The sequence below is a fragment of the Chinchilla lanigera genome, unplaced genomic scaffold, assembly GCF_000276665.1.
Source record: "Chinchilla lanigera isolate Chin_1 unplaced genomic scaffold, ChiLan1.0 scaffold00002, whole genome shotgun sequence".
In the NCBI taxonomy this organism is placed as follows: domain Eukaryota; kingdom Metazoa; phylum Chordata; class Mammalia; order Rodentia; family Chinchillidae; genus Chinchilla; species Chinchilla lanigera.
This window is the reverse complement of record NW_004955403.1, coordinates 55676289-55701949: the sequence shown is the minus strand read 5'-3', so window position 1 is coordinate 55701949 and position 25661 is coordinate 55676289.

Sequence of the window (25661 nt, the reverse complement as noted above, 5' to 3'; positions counted from 1 at the left end):
AGCCACTTTGAAGATACCTAAGTATAGTACAACAGCTATTGATAATCTCGTACCTCTTTTGTCTGTAACTCAATATTATTTGTCTGTTTTCCTGAGAAATTATCTTGTAGGTAACAATATGTAAAACAATAACTATTGATAATCTCCTACTACTTTGTCTGTAATTTGGTAAGCCCCCCCTATTATTATGTTATCCTTCTTTTACTCTTTAAAATAATTTAAAAAAAAAAAGAAAATGGAAGGAAAAATTAATCATTTTAGCTGCTTGAAATTATTTATACCAGCTCTCTAGATCCCACATATCATAAATAATGTACAAAAATGAAGCAGAAACTCAGACCAAAAAGAACACTTCAGAAGTTAGTGCTGGCCTTTCTTGGTCTGCGCCCCACTATGCCATCCACTCTGCAGCTTAACACTTGGGTCTGTACAGATGCACAAGCCTCCGGCCTTTGGATGTTCATGTGGGTTTTCCAGGGAGTGGCACAGACATTTGGCAGGAGGCTAGAGGCTGGATGTGCATCGCAGGCTTTGTTCATCTTTCTACCACGCCCGTGCACAGTACCACACCCGATGGATGTTCTACCTGTGGCCTGGGTGGCTAGGCCACATCTTTCCAGAGCCCAGCACCAACTGTGTCCCCAGCATGACATGTTGTGGGCACCTTGCCATCCTCACAAGGTTGCCTTGCTCTCCCTGCCCATGATTTGCAGCAACCTTTGAATGATCAGTACTGCAGTCAAACACCAGGAATGCCAGCTTCCTCCTGCACACTCTGCCAGGATCCTGACCAAATGATACGTGAAAGATGCTGAGTAAGAAGGTCACTGTGGAATGGGAATGGGGATTAGCAAGTCAATAAGCAAGAGATAAAAAATGCAATGATGACATGGCATGTGATACCCGTGCTGAAAGGAGCTAGTCCGAAGAGAAATGATAAAATGACCAGTAAGTCTATGAAAGATTTTCAACTTTATTTATAATCAAAGAATTACATGATGAAACAATAAGATATAATACATCTACCTGATGTGAAGTTTCAGCTGGACTGTCAAGGGAGTAGTACATCACACTGTTGGGTGTCTGGGGGGTCACGGAGGCATTTCTCATATCCCACTCCTTCTAGTAAGCAGGTGACTCTGGGCAGCTTTGCCCCATTTGGGGTTCTGAGCCCATGAAGGGGAGGCCCAGGTCTTCCCCACAGCCAACCTGCTCACCCCTCCAGGGTAATCTTAACGAAAGCGCAGGTCTCTATGGGGCTCATGAAGGCAACAGTGGGCCGCAGTGTGCTGTGGGTTCACAGCAGCTAGGAGAAAGGGGCCTGAATGTTTCCACCACAGAGAAGGACGAGAGGTTGAGAAGACGTTTCCGCAGCCCAGCTGGAGCATCACATGATTCATGCACGGCTGGAGGATCTCATAGCACCCCACCAACAGGTAAAAGTCTTAGGCATCAATTAAAAAGTCCAGAGTAATCAAAAAGAAACAAAAAGGCAACTTTGTAAGACTAAAAAGAAGTCAAAGAAGAAAAGAGGAAACTCTGGAAGGAAAACGGGAGGTGAAGAGAGTCATTATTTTCTAGAGCAACAAAGAGTAAAATTACTTCTTTCGATCATGTAACCTGGCACAGACATGCAAGACACTGGTGTGGGACAGCTCCTCTCCCCGGCACCCTGCGGCTTGGCCTCCTGCGCTTGTTGACGGTGTCTGAGAGTGAAACCAGGCCCTCCTTGTCTGTGCACCAGGGATGCTGCTGTGTTTGAAAGTGCACCACTTGACCTAGCACACAGGTGATCTGTATGCGGTGACGTCAGGGACAGGGACATCCAAGGCATGTCCCATGGCTGGGTAGTCGCTCAGGAGCGCTTGAGATCTCTGCTGCTGAAAGCCAAGAGGCCCACTTTGTCTCAACGTAGAAGTGGCCTGGCCAGGCTCCTGCCCTCCTCCGGCCCTGGACCTTCCGTCTCCACCTAGTCAGGAGCAGCCAAGGTGCACGCCTGTGAGTGCCTGCATGTAGACATGGCCGCAGCATGCTACGGGTGTCTTCCCCGGAGGTGCTGGCTTTGCCATGCCTGCCATCTCACTATGAAATCCACGAAAACCAAATCATCACAGCAAAACATAATAAAACTAAGAGACTATTTTAGGTGACAGGGACACATGGTAACTGCCCAAGCCAGCGAGACTCCATCGTCTCAGAGCACGGCGCTTGCAGTGTTCACAGTGCCTCCCCTTTTCACTCAGCATCTGCGGGTGCCTTGTCAGACTCTTGACGGGGTCTCTCTGCCTCTGACAGCTCTGCAGGTCTGATTAATACTGCGAAAGGGATATGTCTTCTTATTTTGATACTGTGTACTGGACAGAAAGGTTAACATTTAAACGAACTTGCTTCGTGATAAATCTAAGTCTGATTACACAGGAAAGGGGACTTTTAACACTATGTTTAGAAAAACAGAGAGTGCTCCTACAGATGCGAATACTATGAAATACATATTTCCCAGCTGCCTGAGGTTACCCACTGGACAGAAGGACAGTGGGGCCATCTCAGTTCTGGCCTCTGCAATGATTCTGTTTTCTGAATCTTGATGCTATCACAAATGTCATTTCATTTTCTGCAATGCCAGCTCAGACTCCACCAAAAGGAATTTGCTATCACGTGCACATGAAGGTCATACACAGTAGAGGATGACATTCTTGGTCTTATTTAAAGATCTCCTGAGCCCAGTGATTCTCTGCTCATCGAGTGGAATACAGACTAACATGAGCTTGGCGTTGCTATGCATTACGGTGGCTGTGGCTATGTTCTAACATAAGGATGAATTTCAAACTTTCAAACTTGAAGTGAGCGTATGTACTTTATTGAGAATGTTTCCAAATGAAAACATTAATGGAGCTTCTCCGCATAGTGTACAATGAAGAATTCACTGAGGTATGAACCAGGCTTCATGACTGTGGACTCCAGTGATTCCATCAACACGAGCTACTCCTATCTGTTCCACAAAGGGGCTTTGCATGGTGGGAAGAGAGCAGGCTTGGGCACTGCAGAATGCTGGCCTAGGGTTGCCCCTTAGACCCTCTAGCCCAGAACTTCACTGGGAGAAGTTTGGACTCCCTGATCCTTAATTATTTGATTTATAAATTAGAGGTGATATGACTTGAATGATTCCTTTATAGCCTTTAATTTCTGCAAAGATATATTTCCCTTGGTCTTTGCTCACCTTAATACAAAATAAAATGGAATTAAAACTATAATAAAAGGATGTTAAACTCATACCTAATTTTTCCTGTTGCCTATTTATGACATGTAACCCTTGAAAAGCTGATCTAAATTTTGTTGACTGACTTCAGGCTTACATTAGTATTCATCGATGTCCATGATCTCTAGCAGACTACTGTTTTCTCATAGAAAAATGATCACAACAGGGGCTGGGGATTTAGTTCAGTGACACAGCACCTGCCTGGCAAGTGCGAGGTTGTGAGTTCAATTCCTGGTACTGGAAAAAAAAAAAAGAAAAATGATCACAACTGTCTCCCAAGTTTGTCAAGAAGATTAGGTGTCATCATTGTGCTACCTGCTTGGGAAAGTGGCTGGACCATACGTGGGCTCATAACGCAATGGACAGACACTGGACAGGCCCATAGTGCCATCCCACACAGCCGAAGTGCTGCCTTGCTGCATGAAACCCAGCTGGATGGGAAGGCTTCACCTTCCAGAATCAGTGTAGGGGGGGCTGTGTTTCATGGCTGTGTGGTTATTTGTTCAATTATTAAACTTATTCCTCTAATTATGAGAAGCTGTTTCCTTTATAAGTAGATGCCCTTATATTTCTGATGGAAGTAAATGCTGAGTTAATTTCCATTAAATTCCGACCATAAGTAATTGACTGGTTCAAAATCCACCTTAGGTACTAGGAATACGAGCCTTTTTAATCACTGACGCTGGAAAACTAAAGCAACAGAAGCATTTAATGGAAAAATGCATGCTGTGTGATACTTAGAGATTTAACTATAATATAGGTTCAATTGATTTTGATGCAGCTATTTTAAGAAAAATTACCGCTAATATTTCTATTCAATTACTGGATAAATTACTAATCAGGTATGGTTTTCAGTGAAATGAGATTTTTTTTTAAGTATAAGAGGGAGCCTGACTTATATTATAATGCAGTACTACCCAAAAACGGATGAAAATTAGGGAGATGGAGTGGAAAAGAGGACAGAAGAAGAAATGAAAAGAAAATTTACACAGTGACAAAAAATTACTAATCAAAGTCCACAACTAATACTATACTCATGCATTATACTGAAAGGAGTGCTTATTAAAATATACGGCAACTCTCAAAAAGAAGTGTTTCAATTTACTGTTTACAGTTTGTAGCTATAGTTTGCTTTTAGGAAAGTAAACACAGTAATATAGTGCCTGAGGCCTCTGTCAAACGCAAGGAGCTGCTCGTTATCACCTGCACTGCGTAAGCGATTGCTGGAGTTTATCGCTAGATGCTCCCTGAGAGCGTCATGTGCCCATCAGCTGAGCTGCTGAAAGGTGACTGAATCATGGCTACAGCTAAAAGTGATAGTGCGGGGGTGGTTGGACAGGGCGGTCCTGGGCGTGTGGGGGTGTGGCCTGGAAATGTTTATCCTCCTGCTGGACCCTCCACTCACCTCTGCTTCCTGGCTGCCATGAGCAGCTCTCCTCCGCCCACTGCCTTTCCACTGTACAGCTTCTACATTTGACCCGGCAAACAAGCATTAAAACGGGAGTCAGCATGACCCTCCCCTTCTTGGAGTTGCTGCTGTCAAAACAGGGCACTAGGACGGAAATCTTCCCTGCACGTGCTGCCTGAAACTCAGACCACTTACAGCCACACAATTAACAATGAAAAGAGATGGGACCTTGGAAATCACTCCTGCTCTCTGGTAAACCCGTGTTCTGTATCTGGAGAAAGGCAAGATAAACTGAAAAACAAGTTGGTAATAGAGTGCTTCAATTTTGGAGGTCATGTAAAGAAGCCAGCTGTCGAACTGAATGCAGCACTGTCATATAAACTTCAGGGTAGGCGTGATGCTGCTGTGATGCTTTATTTTTGTTTTCTGGGCAGTAGTTTACATGTTAGTACAGTGAGATACCAGCAATCTCTCAGGGCTCAAAATTATGTTTCAAGAATCCTTATCTGAGCCATATTCTCTCGCAGTCTATCCCCAGTGTTGACATTTAGCATATCCTCCGTACTATATTTAATATGTTTTACTTTACATAGCAGCTTCACGTTCTCTATTATGAAGCACATTGTGAAATTGTGTTCTTATTCCTGCTGTGACCCACGGTGGTACACTGTTCCCTATCCTTCAGGTGAGGAACTTCTTGCCTAAGGTAGCCAGGATGCTGAGTGGGTTCAGAAATCTGGGTTCAACACCTGCCGGTGTCATTTTGTCATCTGGACAATCACTCAGCCACACCCTTGATCATATTATTTAATTTTTCTTTCCCAGTTGCTTTAGATTTGAAATGGAGATGAAGATACTGAGAAAATGCAGGGGAAACCCTGCCTATGTTACACTAGGCAGGTGAAGCATCTCCTGAAACATAACTTATTTTAAAATAAAATAGTTTGCATGTAGGTGAAAGTAACGGAAGAGAGCTAATAAAGAATCACATGAGAGTGTGTTCGGATTTCAGGTGCTGTCACACGCCCTCGAATACAGGATGAAAGAAGGAGTCCAGGAGCACGGAGCAGCAAGCACACAGCTCACAGTGGACAGCAGCACAAATGCTGTGACAGGAACTGCTATGACTTTAGCCACACATGCTCTACAAGAGAAGGTTGGTGGACCTCACTTAATGAAGTCTGAGCCTCAGCTAGACCATCTTCTAATTGCTAAGCACCTTTCTTTATCATACTTACTAGACACTCCACAAAATGTTTACCTGAGAGCTCTTGACAATTTCTAGAAAGAGGCATTCCAGGTTCATGGCAGGTAGCCAACCTCACCCGAGCACAGTCCCCAACATCCACTGAAATCTCAAACTGCTCGGAGAGGATGAAGTAGTGACCACTGGTGTCTGTTAACCTGGCCCAGGTCACGCTGGGTGCCTGGAAGGGGACAGGTTCTGTCCTTGATGCACAGCCCTGGCTTATCCTATTGTTAGCTGTGTAACCCTGGCACTATACAACCCCATCTCCAGCCTGAGGGCAGGGCAAGGTCCTGTGACGTCAAAATAACCTGGATGATGTTGGGGTCCCTGTCCCCCATCCAAGGAGAAGTGAAGACTCTGTTTCTACTGGATTTACTTCTTTCCTCTGCAACTCTTCCCCAGTGTCATGCTGCTGCCTTAACAGAGAGGGAAAAGTTAAGGATATAAACTGTTATTTTTAAAAATAATAGATATTCATTTTTATCCTCACCCAGAAATAGTAATCAGAATCCTGATCAAGACAACAACATTAACCTCATCTTCTGGGAGGAGGATATATGATACATTTTGATAAAATCATTCACAGAATGGTTCATTTCATTTGAAAACCAACCACCTAATCCCCCAAATCTAGTCAGAGGAGTTTACCTTGAATTCCTGTGCCCTGAACCTCAGAAGAACAAACGAAAAGCCCAAATACCACAAAAAATGACCAAATGACTGTGTGCAAGGCTCCCGTCCCTGCACAGCTATTAACAGAGCAAGCAGCAAGTTTCTCCAGAAGTGCCCATGCTAGAATTTACTTTTCAGGTTCATGTCAATTTTATTTTAGAAAAATTGTATTATAAAAAGAAGTTAAATGTCATTTTGTTTACTTTATAACACTATGTAGACTTCTCCTAAGATGTGAAAGTTACTACATGTTTCATATTTTTTAATCACAGAATAACACATTTTTACAGCAAATTGATGGGAAACATGGACCAGTACTGGAGAACTCAGCAGGCAGTGGCTGTAGGTGGCACGGTTGTTCCCAGCATTTCATTCTCGCCGTGTGCCCTCCTGTAGCCTCATAGCTAGACAGCCTTCCCCGGAACCAGCGCAGCACCTCTCCCACAGGCCCCAGGCACACCGAGCTTAGACAAGACCATGGGACTGGTGTGGCTTGCTGCCTGGCCACGAGTGACAGCGCACCCACTCCAACCTCAGCAAAAGAGGCATCAGTCTCTCAAGTGTTCCTCCTCACCAGGGAGCCCATTAGTGTCTGCAAGTAGAAGACCCGCGGCACATAGATGATCTGTGAGCTTGCCCTTGTCCAAACTAAGGCCAGCCCAGCCTGAAGCAAGAGAACCTGGACAGACCACAGGCACCTGAGGGAGGCTAACATTTACTGGGCTGTGACCCTGAATTTCGGAATGTGGTGTTACACAGGATAATAAATATTCACCTTTATGTATGCAGATATATTATACATCTAGATATATATCTCCATATATATATATCAAAGGAATGAAAAACAACTTATAAACTTGTTATTTAATAATAAATTAGATCATCTAATAAAGTATTAGCTCTATGTCAATAATAACATAATTTATTTTATAATAATATAAAAGTAATAGCTAAATTATTACTAGAAAAATAATATAAAAGTATTTCATCTTCAACATTAATATTAGAAGGATGAGTGTATGTTTAAAACTGTCCATGAGAAGAAGCACAAGATCTCTAATGCCCCCCCCAACTTAATAAAACCCACGGGCAACAGAAATGGACAAGGAAATACTTCCCAGCCAGTGGACTGTGAATCCCGAAGGTACCTCCATGGTCTCAGCCACAGACAGCTCACCAGTGTGAACTTTGTCAGTAACGCTATCGTGGCCTGATGTCTCTGTTGGGACACGCCCTCACGTTTAAGGCTCCCAGGCTGTCCAGGAGGGCTCCACACCTGCACCGGATTTGCCCTTAGCCGGTATCCAAGTTCCCCTTCCCATCACCTATACCTGAGACACCTTGTAGATTACAGGACCCTTTCCTTAGTTTTGGGGATTCAGACCAAAAAAGTGGATAGATGATCTGAAAAATCAAGCTCAGTATTTATTGGGCTTAATCATTTGAGAATGCTTTTCCTTGCATTCTCAAATAATTGCCATAGTAAATAAAGCACACTCTCTTAGATCCCTTGTGGGAGAAAAAGGCTTTTAGCAGCACAACTTACTATGTTCCTGACCACTTATCCTACTGGAGGAGATGCTAATGATGTCACCGAAACTAAATAGGACACAGGCCATGATCTGTCTCTGGTCAAGTGGTTTCACCTTTTAACAACACTTTGCTTTTAAAGCCTGCTCTCTCTCCTCTGTGACCACTCAGCAAGAGGCCTGATGGGAGAAGCACTGCAACATAAATTCGCGCGGCGTCCCAGGCTCATCTTTCATATTCTCCAGGCTAAGAGTCGTATATTAAAGTGGTGGTGCCTCCGTGATTTAAACGTTCTCTCTCCAGACCTCTAAATAAGTTGGACTCCAATATTCTCCGACTGTGTTTTCAAATGGCTGAGCTGAATGATTAGGGGTCAGGGACAGAAATCATCACTCAGGTGCACGGGAGGCTGAGGGGCACTTCTTTATGTCCTTAGGGGAATGCGCGGCTGTGGCTTCTGGGGAGGCAGCGTGCAGAGATGTTTCCTCCCCAGCCTTAGAGAGAAGAGGAGAGAGCAGCCTCATTAGCAGTGGAGGGAAGGAGGCTGCTGATTCAGGACAACCTTCCTCTCCATTCATGACACATGCATGTTTTGGTGGGATCTGAATTCACAGAACTTGTTTTTGGGGAGTGAAAAATACCACTTTTAAAAGTTAGGGAATATATTTTTAAAGTGCAATAAGAAATTGATTAAATGGGTTATACATATGAATAACATGCATCGATATTGTCAGCTCTCTTGTTGCAGGACACCATACCCCACACTCACAGCTTAGTGGAGGAGAAGTGAACCGGCTCACAATCTGAGGCGGTGCAGTCCATGGTCAGCTGGCTCCCGGGCCAGAGCATCATGGCAGCAGGGTGTGGCAGACCAAAGTGGCACACGCAGGGCAGGGCAGTTGGGTAGCAGAGCAGGGAGACATTGCTCAATAGGGATGGGTGAAGGACCACCCAGACACACCTGCAGTGTGGCTTACTGTCCATGCATTTTTACTGCAATGAGTCAGGGGTAAAAGTCACAGCAACTAAGTAGTTACCAGTAAATCACAGTGAAATGAAGCAATTGTCTTCAGCATTGCCTGCCAAGTACTCAGCTTGTCTAACTGTAGAGTGCCATTTTAATGTCCAAACACCAAGCACCAATGAAGGGTACATTAATACGGGAATGTAAACATTAATGAGGGAGCCCTAGCAGATTGCCACTAGACACCAGTGAAAATCTCAGCTTCATTCTTGAGTAAGAGGCAGTAAGGCACCTGTCTCTTGGACTACACTAAAGTGTCCGTTTGTGCTCTGCAGTGGAAATGAAAGACAACTTCCAGATATAATTTCAAATCTTCCAGTGGTAATATTTTTTAAAAATAGATAAAAAAAGTAAAATTGAATTTGATAAGGAAACTTAAAGAGTTAAAACTATTTTTTACGTCCACACGTAATGAATGAAATGGTATTAATGACACACTTCACGCTACTTCCTTTTCTATCCTGGATTTTGGAAGTCCTCATCCTATTTCAGCCTTTCAGCACACTCCTGTGGCACGCAGCCAGGTTCTCGGCTCTCAGCAGCCAGAAGCGGAGAAGGGAGACCGTCCTGAACAGCGGCGTGGAAAGCCAAGTTCATTTTTTAAAACTGAACTGACACAAAATAGAGGTACTTACCTGTAGGACACAGTATAATAGCTTGCTATATGTAAATAATGTGTAACGATTGAATCAAAATAGTTAGGGTTTCCATCTCCTCAAACATTAATCATTTTTACAGGTTGGGAAACTCAGCCTCTTCTTTTTTAATTATTGGGAAATACATAATGAATTGTTGCAGACTCCAGGTTCAGTCATTCAGCAAGTATGGAAGCCTTAACCAATGATCGCCCTTTCTGTCTGTTATTTCTGCCTCTCTACATGGAGTAATAATAACGTCTCTCATGCAGTGTTATCAGGACTATCAGGAGAATTCCTATGCATGAAGGGCTTAGAATGGGCATTATCAAGCCAAGGTTAGCTGTTCTATAAAAGAGACAGATTATTATGATTAACATGGTCTAGTGCATCCTTCAGTGCCCCTATTACCATAAAACTTTAGTGTTTGATTTGTCATTTCACCAAATTTTGAGCAACTTTAATGTAAACTTCAAGTAACTGAAGAAGATTGACTCACACTCATACCGTGTCTTAATTAGCAGTGATTTTTTGATTTATAATTTATATGAAATTATTCAGCCTATAAAATTAAAATTAATTGATAATAATCAAATTAAAATGCTGTCCATTTATTTTTTGGTGATGGAAAATGTTTCTATCTTTGCCTTCCTCTTTTAGCAATTTATTTTGTAGCCATCATTAATTTGATTATACTTTCAAACTACATTGGTAAACTAAATAAAGTGGGCATTTGTTGTCTTACTCAGAGTGCCTCTTGATACGTGTTTGGTGTTATTTGAAAACTGTCTATAATTACTAGTATTACATAGATATACACATTTAATGGGGTTTGAGAAAATATGTACATAAATATATATTTAATGGGATTTGAGGCAAATGAGCAGGTATAATTTTCTATTGCAGATAACTTGATAGGGTCTTCACTGTCTGGTCAGTTAATGAGAATCAGCCAACCAGAAATTCTCATCATTTATATGTAATAATGTATTTACTCTGAAGAAATTGAAAAGGCCTAACAAAGCATGTGTCTTGCATATCACCAATATAATAACGCAGTGTGTAAAGAAATGAGGAGGAGAGCTTTACAAATTAGCTCCCAGAGATGAAATGATTTATACGAACACTCTAAGACCCTTTGTCCAGGGTCACATGAAATTAAACAGCTACCTCTGTGGAACGAGAGGGGAGGGAGCAGAGGGAACTTGAGCCCAGAGCCCTGCTCTCTCTCCTGCCCTCCCAGGGGAGAGCACCGCTCCCTCACACCCACCCATCCGTGCCAAGGTGCCAAGGACAGAGACGGGACCGCTGCGGGGAAGGGACGGTGGGAAGCAAAGCTGTCCATGGACAGCACCCACAGAGAAGCAGAGAAGGAGATCATGGTGCGGTCAACAGTCATGTCCTCACGTCTAGAATGTCATGAAGACTTAAAAGTATTGAATTTCAAATTAATCTATAGTAAGAAATGTAAGAACTATTTCTAAGTGGGAATATCGATTGGATCAGACACGTTCTTTTTTTGCAAACCACTTTAAACGTTGGCCCACTGTAATGTGCATCGTTAAAACTATTAAAACTTATACATTAAAAATTATATGTCACATTAAATCATGTGAAATCATTGATGTTTGGCCATTTCTGCTCTAGAGGAACACCTTTTTAGGCAGACAGTGTGTCACGGAGCTAAATCCCCAGCCCCAGGAACACCGCTCAGAAGATGCCACCACACTAGACCTGGGGTAGGTGGATAATATCTTGGAGCCCCCGCCCTCATGCCAGAAGATACTTATAAATAGCGACCTTGAAGCGAAGGGTAAATGAGCTTTTCATCCTTCAGAATGAATTAAAGTGTCTCACAGTACATGGCTCCCTGTGTTTACTTCAGAATATCAAGGGGATCTAATAACCAGACATGGTACTTTTTAAGATGAAAGAATTTCTACTGATTCATTGAGTTACAGAAAAAAGGAAAGATTTGTACTCTTTCATTTCTTTGCTTCCTTCATATCTTTTAGCGCCTTTGCAATGCCCAGATTATTTTAAGAATATGGCTTAAAACATTAACTTGTGCAGAAAAATAGAAAAAGATGTGGTTTTTTTTCACATCTTGAGACACAGCTGCCTCAATTCAGAGAAATATTCCCTAATGAATTGACTGTATTTCCTGATAAGGCTTCCTGATGTGGGTACTAGAACAAGCCATGAGAATACATCATGTTGCTTATTAATAAATACAGCACGAAGATAAAAGCTTTCGGTTAGAGCAGAAGACCAAGAAACGATAAGGTTTCCCATGGCCTGTCATCTGTGCAAGTTTGACTTTGACGTCAGAAATTCTACACAGCTGGACAAGTGTTCTCGGCTGTGAGAAGACAACCAATTACTTCCCTCTGTGCAGCCTGCTCCCTCCGTGTGCTCGGGCGAGATAACGCAGCTGGTCCTTTGCGGCCTCCACCGCGTCTGCCGCAGGGACACCACCACGTCACCGTCGGCATTTCACAGGTGAGCAATTTTCAGTCTGAGGGAATTTTCTGCTTCCTATTTGCAATCGTGTCTGTTTGCCATCAAGGACCTTTTTCAATGGCTTTAACTCTAATTCTAATCCACATGTAGAGCTCCCACAGCACTCCCATACACAAAATATTCCTGATTTACTCTGTATGTGTTTGTCTACTGAGGTGGAAAGATAAAAATGAAAAATACATGTATCAGATTGCTTCAGTGTACCCCAGAGAACCAGGTCATGGTGCTCAAAGCAGCGTGCAGCAACCCCAAACTGTACATTTCTTTAGGAAACTGTAACAAATGATGTTAATATGCCAAACAACCTTGTCTCGTTTGTTGTCAAAACTCACACCAACACTGGACTTGGCAAGAACCAAAAAAGCCCATTTTTAGGATTCTTCTGGCAGACGTAGGTACTTATACATGAATTACATTGTTGACAAAAACTACTTCTAAAAATATGGTAAGCACTGTCCAAACCACCATTTATTAATTCATAGGCTGAAAGAAATATTGCATGCTTTGGTCTTAGTAATGTACACAAGAAGAAAATACAGGTAGAAAAATCAAACTTGAAGGGTCAGTAATGCTATTTCTGTTAAGAAATGCATAAATCACCCTGAACTTGAGCCTTTGCTGTAAAAGAGGAATAAAATTTTCTAAGATTCTGGGGAAAAAAAATCACAGTATAAAACTGCCACCAACTCCACCTTAAAACAAACGTGTCGCATTATGGAGCCCAGTCTACAAATAGGCCTCATTTCCTGTATTCTTCCTAGATACGACAGAAAGCATCAAAAATAAATGCCAGAAGCTTTCTGATTTCCCTTTAATCTTAATCATAATGAGCAAACATGAATGAACGCGCCAGTCTTACCGGACGCCCTAGAGAAACCCGCTCAGGAAAGTTCAAATCGCTGGAGAATTTCTACAGTGTTTCGGAAAAGGTATTCAGGCCCATAAGAACTTCAGGTTTCACACTGCAGGAGAGAGTGATACACCGCGAATGCTTAGTAATTCAAGATGAAAACTGGCTTGATAAACCCCTGACATGCCTTCTGGAAAATGCATTTTGGAACAATCATAACTTGGCTTGAAAATGTCTGAGGTTACCACTGACTCTTAACAGATAAGGCCAAACAATTCTGGCACACACAACCACCTCCTCAGGCCTGGACACAGCAAGACTGCAGGAAGTATTTACAAGAGGTCCATCTACATTCCGCCCATACTCATACTTATGAATAATTGCTTAAAAACATCAAATATTGGTCCAATATTAATACTTAGAGTCAGCGATGACTGGCATAATTGGCCAACGCCATTTCTGAGCATCACTGTTACATTTCAGTGTGAAAGTAGTGCCCCATATCTGTGGCAATAAGCTTTATAATTCCCAGCAGGAGCTGTGCTCAGACACACGGGACTTCAGTCTTTCCTGGAATAGGAAGTACATTCCTTGGGAATCACAGGAAAGCTTGATGAGCTCTGTCTTCCAAATAATTTTTATCGAAGGCTGATAGGGAAGGCGAACAGCCAAGTGTTACTTTGACCTGCACCTGGCTGCCCAGGTGCCTGCTATGTGCCGCGTAGAACTAGGAGGTTTGATCCGTGCAAGTGAACCCCACGCTCACTCCCACTTGTGCTAACGCGTCCTGCCGCAGGTTTTCAGGGTTTTTCCCCAACACAGAGATCAGTGACAAGAAATTGCTCTCCTGTGCCCAAGGCTGCCTTCTTGAAACTTAGTCTACTGAAGTAAGATTCCCCAAGTCAGTGTTGGTTGCTCTTAATTATTAGCTGGGTAATCTTAGCTCATATTGAACTGACACAAATTATTCAGCATACAATGGTGTGTTTGTCTGAAGAAACTAATAATTCAGTAATCTATGTGCTTATTATAGGAATGGATAGATCATGACATTTTGCAAATAAAGCACTTCCTATTTTTAAAAGTTATTAATGTTATGAAAGTAGCTTAAGTGTTCTGCTCAGTCATGATTTGCTTGTGCAGAATTGTACTCTGTCCCACTGAAGGAGCTGAACCGTGGAATGGCGGGCCTGGCTCAGCCGAGGCAGGTCAGAATCAGCAGAGCAGCGGGACCCTCAGGATGGTCTGCGGACCCAGAGAGCTGAGCGGGGAGAGCAAAGCTCGGTTCCTTCACCTCACACCCGAGTGAACAGCCCTTTCCCACTGGCTGCAGACAAGATTTGTATCTAGGACTGACACCCTCAGACACCTGCCTGAGGCACACGGCATGGCACCTCAGGCCACAGAGGACCCAGCCAGTGACCTCACGGCCTCCAAGGGGCAGGTGCAGGGCACTGCACGGGCAGTCTTTGAACCCAGAGATGCCACTTCTCTGGATTCAAGCATCCCAGACAAAAATATTCTCAGAACTATGTCAGCTGGACATGTACAGATGTTTTCTTCCTTGTCATTATTTCAGTAATATAGTAGCAGGCATTGACATACTATTACATTGTATTAGGTATGATGCACGATCTAGAACAAATACAGCAAGCATATGAGGATGGGTGTAGTTCATATGTGTATATGATTCCATTTGATATGAGGGTTTAGAGTTCTAGTACAAGTGTCCTAGAACTAACCTAGTCCCCCGTTCGCATCCATCAATGACTCCTAAGGAAGGGAAGTGCGTGTTCACTTAAACCATTCTGAGGGTTCTGGGGGGAGAAATCAAGTTAAAGGATGTTATAGAACGGCATGGCTAGTTGGCCTAGTGCTTGAATAACACCACTTGTGGTGAAAGAGAAGGAGAAATAATTAATGCTTCGAAATAGTTAGATTGGGTAGGCTTTATGTGCTGGACATCAGATAACATTTCTATGCTGGGTACAAGGAAACACACATGCATGCATTTGTATGTCACCAGGAATACATCCCATAACGCATTCACAGTACACACACGCATGTATGTCCTATGCCATCTATGAATAATTTTCAGCTCCAGTTGTGGTTCGTGATGAAGTAAGAAAATTTTCCTACCTCTATGTTCCAGAGCTACTCTACCAATTTGTTTATTAAATTACTGACCGTTTCTTAATATTCACATTTTTTTTAATTACCAAAGGTAAAATCTATACCAAACATGCAAGAGTGAAGCTGGCTTTGGAACACACTTCCTGTCTGCTTCCTGGAGAGGGAAGTGGAACCAGCCCAGGACCGAGGCTCCGCGGCGTGTGGCGCTGCCCAGGTCACCCCATGCCACGAGCAGTTGGTGCCACGGCACAAGCTCTTCAAGGCATCACATCTGTCCAGGCTCACCCTTCAACTTCAAATGCAAATTTCCTATGATCTCAGTTTTCTCTTATTAACAAAATAAAATCTCTGGATCAAAGCAAACAATGTAATCACATATTTAAAATCAATGGAATTACAGGACATATTCATGAAAAGAGAACATTATTGCAATCAATATTTTAATTGCATCAGTTTGTTAGGCACATTAATGTAATTCAGCTATCAAACTGAATATGTACTCTCAATATGATTAGAAATAAATCATCAGGAGTAATACGATAATGCAAGAAGCTCATGACTATGGGATCATTTGGTGAAAATTGAAAATAGTTAATGATTTGACATAGTGTTGGCAAAGAAAATTAGAACGATCAGCCACAAATAAAACCTGCTTGAATGGTGTATTTTAACCTGTCAGCTCTAGCATTATAACAGAGTTAAAAAGCTAAATTTCGTATTTGGGTGTACGCATCATTCACAGTAACATTCAATCAGCTGGACAGTGACCGAATTGTCTAGGTACAAACTGTAAACTCTCATGGTCAATTCAGGAGTTGTGCTGAGCTGGACAGATGGGATATAGGAAGAGAAGTTCTGGGGCCCATTCCTAAACTGTGTGATGTATGTGGCTAAGGAGATCTCCATTCTTATATTTCATATATCATAAATTCTCTTGAACAAATATTTTAAAATATATAGCAACAGAAAAATCATTCTGACTCCTTAATGATTTTATCATACAAAACTTAATTTATTCTAAAAGAAAAAAATCCAACCCAATGGCCTATAAAATTGCCCAGAGCTAAATGATAAAAAAATAGTTTTGAACATTACTTGTCTTTCACTGTTCCTTCAAGAAACAGTACGCAAATTCTTCCCTTTACCAACTGATGTTTGAAGGAAAGCATATCAAAAATTTTAAAATTATACAGCATATATCCTGATTATCAGAATGCTGCATGAACCCAAGTTTAGGTTCGACCCAGCAACCACTGTTGATTTTTAAAATGTACGTTGAACACACCTATATGGAAAATTTTATAGATATATGCATGAATCTATATATACATATGCATACATAAATGCACGCGTATTTCCCTGAATAAATCATGTTTCAGGCTGCTTGACACACGCTTAGAGGGAAAATGCCAATAAAAGGAAATGAAATCTTTAGTGAGCAAAGGTATGAATAAATGAATAAATGTTTAGGTGGAAAAATAATCATGTAGGAGAAGAACTGTAAATGCAAACATAACTCCTCCTCTAATTACAATATGGGCACATTATTCAGTAGTCTGTCAAAGAGAAATATTTCCCCATTACTTGACCTTAACCACAAGATGCATACAGTACCATTTTTCCACCTTACAGATAAAATCAAAAGAGTTATGCTATTTACTAAAAAAGAAGTTCCGTTTGTCACCTGGGGAGAATACGGCTTGGAACCTCATTTCTGATTTCAAAACCTGGAATTTAAATGATGACTGTGCTTTGGTTTCCTTGCTTGCAAAATGCGAAAGTGATAGTAGCTGCTCTCTGGGGTGGCTTGAGAAGAAAGGGCTTAGAGACACACAGTGCTCAGCACAGCACACGTACCAGCCCCTTGCGCACACCTGGACCTTGCTGGCTTTGTGTTTAAAGGAACTGAAAGGGTTGTGGTCATACTTCCTCCCATTCTATTACTGTCCTTCAAGATACCACCAAGATACCTTCACTTTTTCAACAGAAGAAAGTAAGTATTATTATAATACTTACGTTTATCTAGCATCTTACTGTTTGCAAAAATCAAAATCCTCACTTGCAAACTTGTGCATGGGACCTGACAATTAGACAATGTATCTTATGCTAAACCAGCAAATTTGTGTCCCTTTACTATAAAACCAGACTTCACAAGTCTGTTTCATTTTATGTTCTTATTTTGCAAGTTTATAGAACAAATAAAATTTCCCAGTTAGCTACTAGAAATATTGTTGCCAAGTGTAACGCCAATGCATCCATAAACATATGGTATAAATTATGGTACGGAAATTCTGGCCTTATGTTCCTTTCAACTTTGGAGGTCTCTAACTTCAAGCGTGCTGGCAGCATTCTGGAATGTGTCCTGCTAAGCATCTTCCAATTTTCTTCTCATAAGGTTGAGAATCAACTGTTGAACCAGCAAATCTCATCCGTCTCCTGCTCTGTCACATCTGACCTTTCCATGCCAGAGGATGAATGCATTTTGTGGAAATGCTTCTACAGAGTTCTTTCAGATAAAATTATGGCATTGAAAATATTTACATATTTATTAACCAAACAACTAATTTATTTAAACATAATTGGCAGACCTATAAAACTGTCCTATTCATCAACATCTAGATTTCCAATTATGAAAGTTTCTCTTCTTCAAAGAACAGGACTACTATCCTCTTGTTTTATGCCTCTAACTATCAGAATGTGGCCCAGATGGGCATTATTCCACCCCCTATAGGAACATGGAGATGCAACCTAACTGAATTGGATACTTCTCTCCTGCCCTGGACAGCAGGATGCACTGCTGGGGTAAAGTGCTAAGGGCCCTGTAGATGCCCAAGACCACAGCTGGTGCCACACCCTACATCATTCATATATATATATATATATATATATATACATACATATATATGTATATATATATGTGATGGTTTGTAAGCACTTGAGAAATGATAACCCCACTAATATGCTATAAATGATAGAATTTAATGTATAATATAGGCACAGGAGGATGTTGCAACAATAAGTCATAATAATGTAGAACAATTACACAGGTACAATATTGTAACTTGATTGGCAGCATTGCCATTCTTGAACTTTAATGAGAAAACACACGGTGACTTGCATGCAGCCCCGAAGCTCCGTAGTGTGGTAACTGAGATGGCCGCTGAGTGACCGGTGGTCAGGGGGCTCCTGCAGGCTGGACCTGCTCCACAGCCAATGTCCTGGAACGTGTGGAAGGGACAACATGAGATTTCATCATGGTACTGAGCAAGGGGTGCAATGGAAACCTTGTGGGTTGTTTGCTTCTGGAATTTTCCACTTGGTATATTCGGACTTAGCTGACAGGGTAACTGGAGCTGCAGAAGCAAAACTGCTGTCCTGAATATTGTTGAGTAGTAGAAGTGGCCTGGCTGCTCAGAAAAGAAAAAAATTACAGAGTGCAGAACCTCCCCTGAGCAGGGTTGGGGCAGCATTAATGCAGCAGATAAGCCTGCATGATCAGGATCATTATGGAGGGAAAGTAGCAAATGGTGCGCCCCTATATCATCTGTCGTTAAGCACGTATGAACACACCTTGCTTAGCAATTAAAATATAAATGTAGGGGCTGGGGATTTAGCTCAGCGGCACAGCGCCTGCCTGGCAAGCGCAAAGTTGTGAGTTCGATTCCCGGTACCGGAAGAAAAACAAAACAAAACAAAACAACAAAAAAGATAAATGTAGGTGAGATGAGATGATAACTGATTTTTCTATATGACTTTCCTGCTGCTAGAAACTAAACGTCCAGCCAAGGGCGTGTGCAAGCGGTCAACATTCTCTTCAGAGGGACACAAAGGTAACAATAAAATGCCTCAAAATAAAAGCACATATGAGCAAAGGAAGGCATGAAAATAAATGCATGAGGCAGAAGTTCTCTGAAATCACTAAATCACATTGAAATGTCAGGGTGTTTCCAGATGGTGTTTCCCAGCGCTTCAGCTCCCCGGCAGGTTTTTCTAAGCACCAGGAGCCTGTGACTGAGGCACACCCCCTCCCTGTTCAGACACACAGGTGTTTACTTTGAGTTGTTCACTCCTGTCTCTGTCACAGGACTCACTTCCTTCCTGTGAAATGAAGACAGCATTCAGCACATGGCAGACAGAAAGGAAAGTGATACTTGTGGCTCTTTCCGTAGGTGGATGAGTTGATGGGGGTTTTTTCCCCTTAAACCTAGGGGTGCATACCTTCAAGATGCTCTGATTTTCCCCCAAGCTTTATTTTCCTAATGCTGAAGAACTTGTGAGACAGTCAATCGATCTGCCATAATCCGTGTGATTTCACAAGTCACACACTTATATACTCACACACCAGTGTCAATAGTGTGTCATGAGAAGAGGTTTTCCTTCAGTGTGAGAAGGTGTCGGGTTGCTTCTTTGGCTCTGGCTCACATCAGCCAAGACACGAAAGCTCATCTGAGTCACACTCCCTCTCTTCTCATCTGTAACCAGGTCACTGTGACATTCCACTCATGTCACCAATGCAAAATGGAATTTGTCAATATAAAGGGTTATTACGCAGTCTCCATTTAGAAATATGGCTGAATTGAGACAAATATGAATAGCTGGGAAGGATGTGTCAATACAAGCCAATCATGTTATGAATCCATTAATTATGCAAACCTTATCTGAACAATAAAATATGCTTCTCAAAGGTGCATATCTCCCCAAATACAAACTTAGCTACTACTTCTGGAAGATTTCCATAGCAATTTAAGTTAAAAATCTCACACTATGCAATTAGATTTTATAGATGACAGGCTTTTCTCCTATTGCACAAACGTCCCACCTGCATTATAAAATCTTTTAGAGCAGTTCACCAACAGAGCTCATAGCATTGTTGAAATCCCCTAGTAATCCGGGCTATTCTTGCAGGTTTTACGGAGCCCTCACTATCCTGGAAGGTAGGTAAATTTACTCAACCTAATGGGAATTTGTACTTTGAAAGAGGAAATGGTGATACCGATTGCTTTGAGGAAAGCATTTTGTCAGTGGTGCTTGAATCTCCAGCTGTAGGGATACCCGGCGCTGTACATGATGTGCTGGCCCCAAGACGTCATTGATGCCACAACTCTAGTAAAGACATGTTCGCTACTGCAGAGCACACACAAATAGAAAGCAACAGACTCGGGGTCAGGAAGCCTCTGTCCAGTTCCACTCCCCGCAAGCCACTCTGCAGCCCCGTGAACAGACATTTCCAGCCACAGGACGCAGGTCACCGCGTGTGCTTGTCAACTGCAGGTGTGTGTTAAACATCAACTTGAACTGAGTATTTGAGAAAGTACCGTGTAGCCAGGATGGTTGCTCACACCTGTCATCTCAGCGCTCTAGGGGGAAAAGCCCAGCCTGGGCAACATAACCTCTTAGTGAAACCCTGATTAGAATTAAAAAATAGAAAGGGTTGTGGCTCTAGCTCAGTGCAAAGTCCCTGAGTTCAACACCCAATAACACACACACACACACACACACACACACACACACACACGCATGCAAACATAGCACTGTGTAAAATGTACTGTATAATACAATGAACTCTGATGCCATCACAATTGATTATTAAAATTCCTCCCCTATTTATCATTTTGCCTCTTGAATGTGCCCATCCTATCCATCCGCTAAGATGAAAACTACCAAACCTTTCAGATAGCTCTATCTTTTCTCCGAGTATGTCTTGTAATCCTCTCCATTTATCTGGATGGCAACACCCCAGGAAAGTAAACTAAAGTCCTGTGTGTCCTGCGTGGGAGGGTGACAGGTTCCCATTGTGGCCAGGGGGAAGGCCAGAGGAGCTACGTTTAGTAAAGCAATCCTATGTTTAGTGATGGGGTGAAGGTTCCCACTGCTTTACATGTCCTCCACTTCTTCTGAGCGTTTAACAATTTTTAAAATATTTTGTATGCATTCAGATTAATAGAATAACAGTGGTATTAATAATTGGACTACAACTGGACTGAGGTTTTTTCATTCAAATGATCTGGGGGTTGTAAGGCAATTAACCTGCTTGTAGTTTAACAAACTAATAGTAGAATCAACAGGCATTAGAAAGGTTAGGATCAGACTTAATTTGGAAATGTGCAAAGATGAAAAATAATGACCTGTAACAGAATTTCCGCACAGGTATCATTGAAAATTTGATTGCATACATGCAAAGATATCTCACGCATGTAAGATTTCACAAGGATATTTCAATAATTGCATAAAAAGCATATTTTCATCTTTTGACGTGTCAGTGGAGTCTTTCTAGAACAATCCTCAATTTAATGAGACCATGTGTATTTCCCTTAAAATTCATGTGTACCTCACACATATATGTGCGACCTTTAATAGTGTCCTCCTGCATTGCTCTCCTGGTCTCTTTGATTATATTTTATGCTGAGTTGAGAAATGCACTGAGCACCTTCCATGAACAACATTTTGGTTTTATAATTATTTTGACATCTTCTATGATGAGCCTACACAGCAGCCGTTTGGGGAATCCAGTAGTCAGTCTTACTTCCCAGTGCTCACTCTCAGTCCTGCACTGTGTCTGGGAGATGTGCTCTTGCTTCTCTGTCTGCCACACTTGCTGTAGGCGAGGTTGGACGAGGCCTGGCAGGTGGATGTCACACTGAAGGCTTCAGTACTAGCGCAGCAATCCTAGCACCTCTGGTTCCTGTCGCATCTGCGAGCCCTTAGCTTCGCATGAGGTTTAACCCAAATGTCCCGATGTCTCACCCTCCCGCTTTGAAATGTTAAAATTTTGGAATTAAATAAAGGTTAATATTAATTAATTTTTCCAAATTGTGGGAGTTCCTTGATGACTCACATTTCAATTATTATTATATTATAAATGCACTATTTCACAAGTCTGAACTTGAAAACATTAAGCCAGTTTATCAAGAATTTAATCAGTTGCTTTCCTGGCTGGGGATGGACGCGCCCGACGTGCGGGAGCCCTTGGGCACGTCCCTCAGCACACAGATGAACTTGACCATGTCTCCCTTTGTATTCTTTTACACTGTCTCTGGCAAATTCAAGTCCATCAATTTTTTATATTTTTCAGGAAAGTTTCCACTAAACGACTTCTGAGAGATTTGCTAACCACAAGGAACAGTGGGGTTCCATTTGATCTATTTCTTATAGCTCCCAAATATGGGAATAAAAGTGTAGAACAGAGGTGGAAGACCAGCTTGGTATGCACTGAGTGAGTCTGTCACCTTGCCCGACTTATTTAAATGCTCTTCACCTTGATTTGCTTCCTCACTGGTAATATGAGGTGTGGGGCCAGCAGAGGATTACACAGAATAACAGGAAGTCATTGACTGTGACCTGATCTCTTGTAGAGGTGCGCTACATGAGTCTCAGAACTCTTAAAGGGCCAGGCAGCCTGAGCATTCTGCACAGCTAGTAAAACAAGAACGATGGGCATTGTGCACCCACAGAATACACGTTCCCCTCTGCCCTGAATCCAACAGACGATACGTGCCAGGCCTTACAGAACAATGCCAACAACGACATTGGCATACAAGCATGTAATCTTTTGTGGAAATTAATGAAATGAATACTAAGAAACGAAGTAGCTGCTGTGGACCTGGGCTTGGTGGTGGCAGTGGAGGCGGTGGCATGCAGGTGTCGCATGCAGCGGTGAGAGAGAAGTGAGGGGCTGCAAGGATTGGAGATTAATGAGGTTTGCTAGACTAACGAGGGTTGGTTTTTTAGTTGAATAAGATCCAAAATGTACAGTAGATATTGTGAAAGGGAAAGAAAGTGCCCAAAAGGAAAGAACAACTGAGATGGGAGAAAGGAGAAAAGAAGGAAGGGAAAGAAAAAAATATATATAATTACACACAAGATAGCTAAGGTAGTGACACTACTAATTTCTTTTAGTTCATTAAAGGGAATGATTTGCACATATGTTGTTTGATCAATCTTGCATTCCTGTGTCTTGTACACTGAGCAACTACTCTGAAGACAACAATAGACAATACATTACCCATTGTTAATTGTCTCTTGTTTTGAAATTCTGTATCATGATTTTCATTTTTTTCTCTTTAAAATAAAAGAAGAAATTTGAAAGGTACATAGAATCTTGCAAAAAGAAGAGGAAAGTGCATTGCACCAGAGAAACTGGCACAAATCAAGGAAATTACACACATGCACTGACACACACATGCATGCACACATGATGCGCATAAATGCAGGCACCTGAACAAACATGCATGTAAGAAAATGGAAAGCTACAGTGGGTGTTTTTACATATAGCTTTGGATCATGGAGATTAACAAATTTATTCCTGTATTTTCGGGATGAGCTGGAGAAGAAGGCTAGCAATAGGAACCACAGCATGGACAGGTGAATAGTAGCTTTTCCTGGGTACAGGTCAAGTTGAAACAATGCTCACAGCTCCTGAGTTGTGAAGTAGATAGTTGAAATGTTGAACAATATGCTAGGTTTTGATTTAATAGTAGGAGTGACTAGGACCCTGTGACTGCATGTTAAACTGGTTCTAGATGGGAAAATGTTGTAATTAAGGAGGAACACGTTTCCTAACTAAGGTACAGAATGATTTTTCAATAGAGTGATCATAAAACTTTGACTCAGTGGAGAGATACTGGAGTAAAAGCAGATCCTATTAGTCATTGTGCCAGAGAAATGGTCTCAAACTCAGGAACTATTTTAGTTACAAAGGAATTTGGTGATGAAGTCTCTGTGAATATGACAGTGAAACAGATAAACACAGTCTCATAAGAAAAATGATGTTTTGCTTACACATTTCTATCCACTAAATAGAAGTATACACCGTGATATTCTTGGGGCTAATAAATCTGAAATGTGTCCTTCAAAGACAAAAGCTAACAAGAGTAATAATTAATATTTTAATGCACTGATTAGAAATGACCAGGCACAGAGCCTGTATTTAAGAAACAATATGTATTTCCAAGTGAAATAATGTCATTGTAATAGACTGTTGCCACAGGGTAATGGGCTCTTACTGCCACATAAATGCTAATGTAAAGCCAAGACATTTATGGGAAATGAAAGCTGAAGTACTGAAAATCTTAGTTTGAAAGCAAAAGATGCTGAATATAATGCAGTTTTATGGCTTAGGGTTGTTAAACTTCTGAGGACTAATTTCTTGGCAGTTTAGTCGTTCCCTTTTAAAACCTGCATAAGTTGACTTTTGTGGTAAGAACATTCACCCCAACACCTCCCATTTCAGTGAGTTTGTCAGTGTTGATTCAGCACAGACTTGGACTTTTGCCCTTGGGGAGACTTTCCCACGCTGTCTTCTCCCAGCCTCTGGAAACCAAAGTTCTGTCTCTATGCGTCTTTGTGTTCGATTCTTTAAGATACTTAAGTAAGCAGGGTGAAAAAGCACAGGTAATAAAAGCAGAAGACAAATAAGTGTATGTCAAACTAAAAAGCCTTCTGCAGAGCAAAGGGAATAATTGACAAAATGAACAGGAAATCTGCAGAATGGAAGAAAAGATTTCCAACTATGTATGTTATAAGAGGTTAATATCCACGATATACAAGGAACTCCCACAACTCCATTGCAATGAAAATACTGAAGATATTACAGGCAAAGAACTAGTGTAGACATTTTTCCCAAGAAGATGCACAAATAGCTGGCAGCATAGGAAAAGCCGCTGAACATTAGTGACCAGGAGTCAAACCATGATGCCTCCTGACATCTGTCAGCACAGCTACGGAAGCCGACCGACCAACCAAAAAAAAGAGAAGGAAACATTGTGAGGATTGGGAGAAATCAAGGCCACTGTGCACTGCCAGTGGGCAGGTCAAATAGTGTACCCACCACTGAATCCGTGAGGACCCTGCCAACACCGCTAGCGGGGTAACGGCGGAATCGAGAAATCTCTTTTTCATGTGTACACACTAAAGAATTGGAATTGGGATCTCTCACCAGTGTTAGTATCACGACGTTCACTGCTTCATCATCTATAATAGCTGGGAAACAGAAACAACTCAGCTATCATTAATGATGAGCTGAAGGTGCTATGTCCCTGATGGACCAGCACTCAGCTTCAAAACCAGGAAATTCTGCTCAGTGTGAACAGTCAATCACAGATGGGGTGATTTTTTACTTTCTTAAAACACTTAGTAGTGGATGTTATGGGGAAAAAAAAATAACCTCAGTGGGAATGGCTTATAACTGCTGGTTCCTACTCCCTCTTCTTTGCTCAGTTTAATCTTTTAATGTTTTAATTTTTAGTTTGAGAAAGGATCGCAATAGGTTGCCTAAGCTGACCTCACACTTGAGATCCTCCTGCCTCAGCCTCCATATGCAGACCTCAGTCAGGTTTTTTGATACCACTATGTCCCATAGCCAAGCTTGAAAAACAAGTTCTTT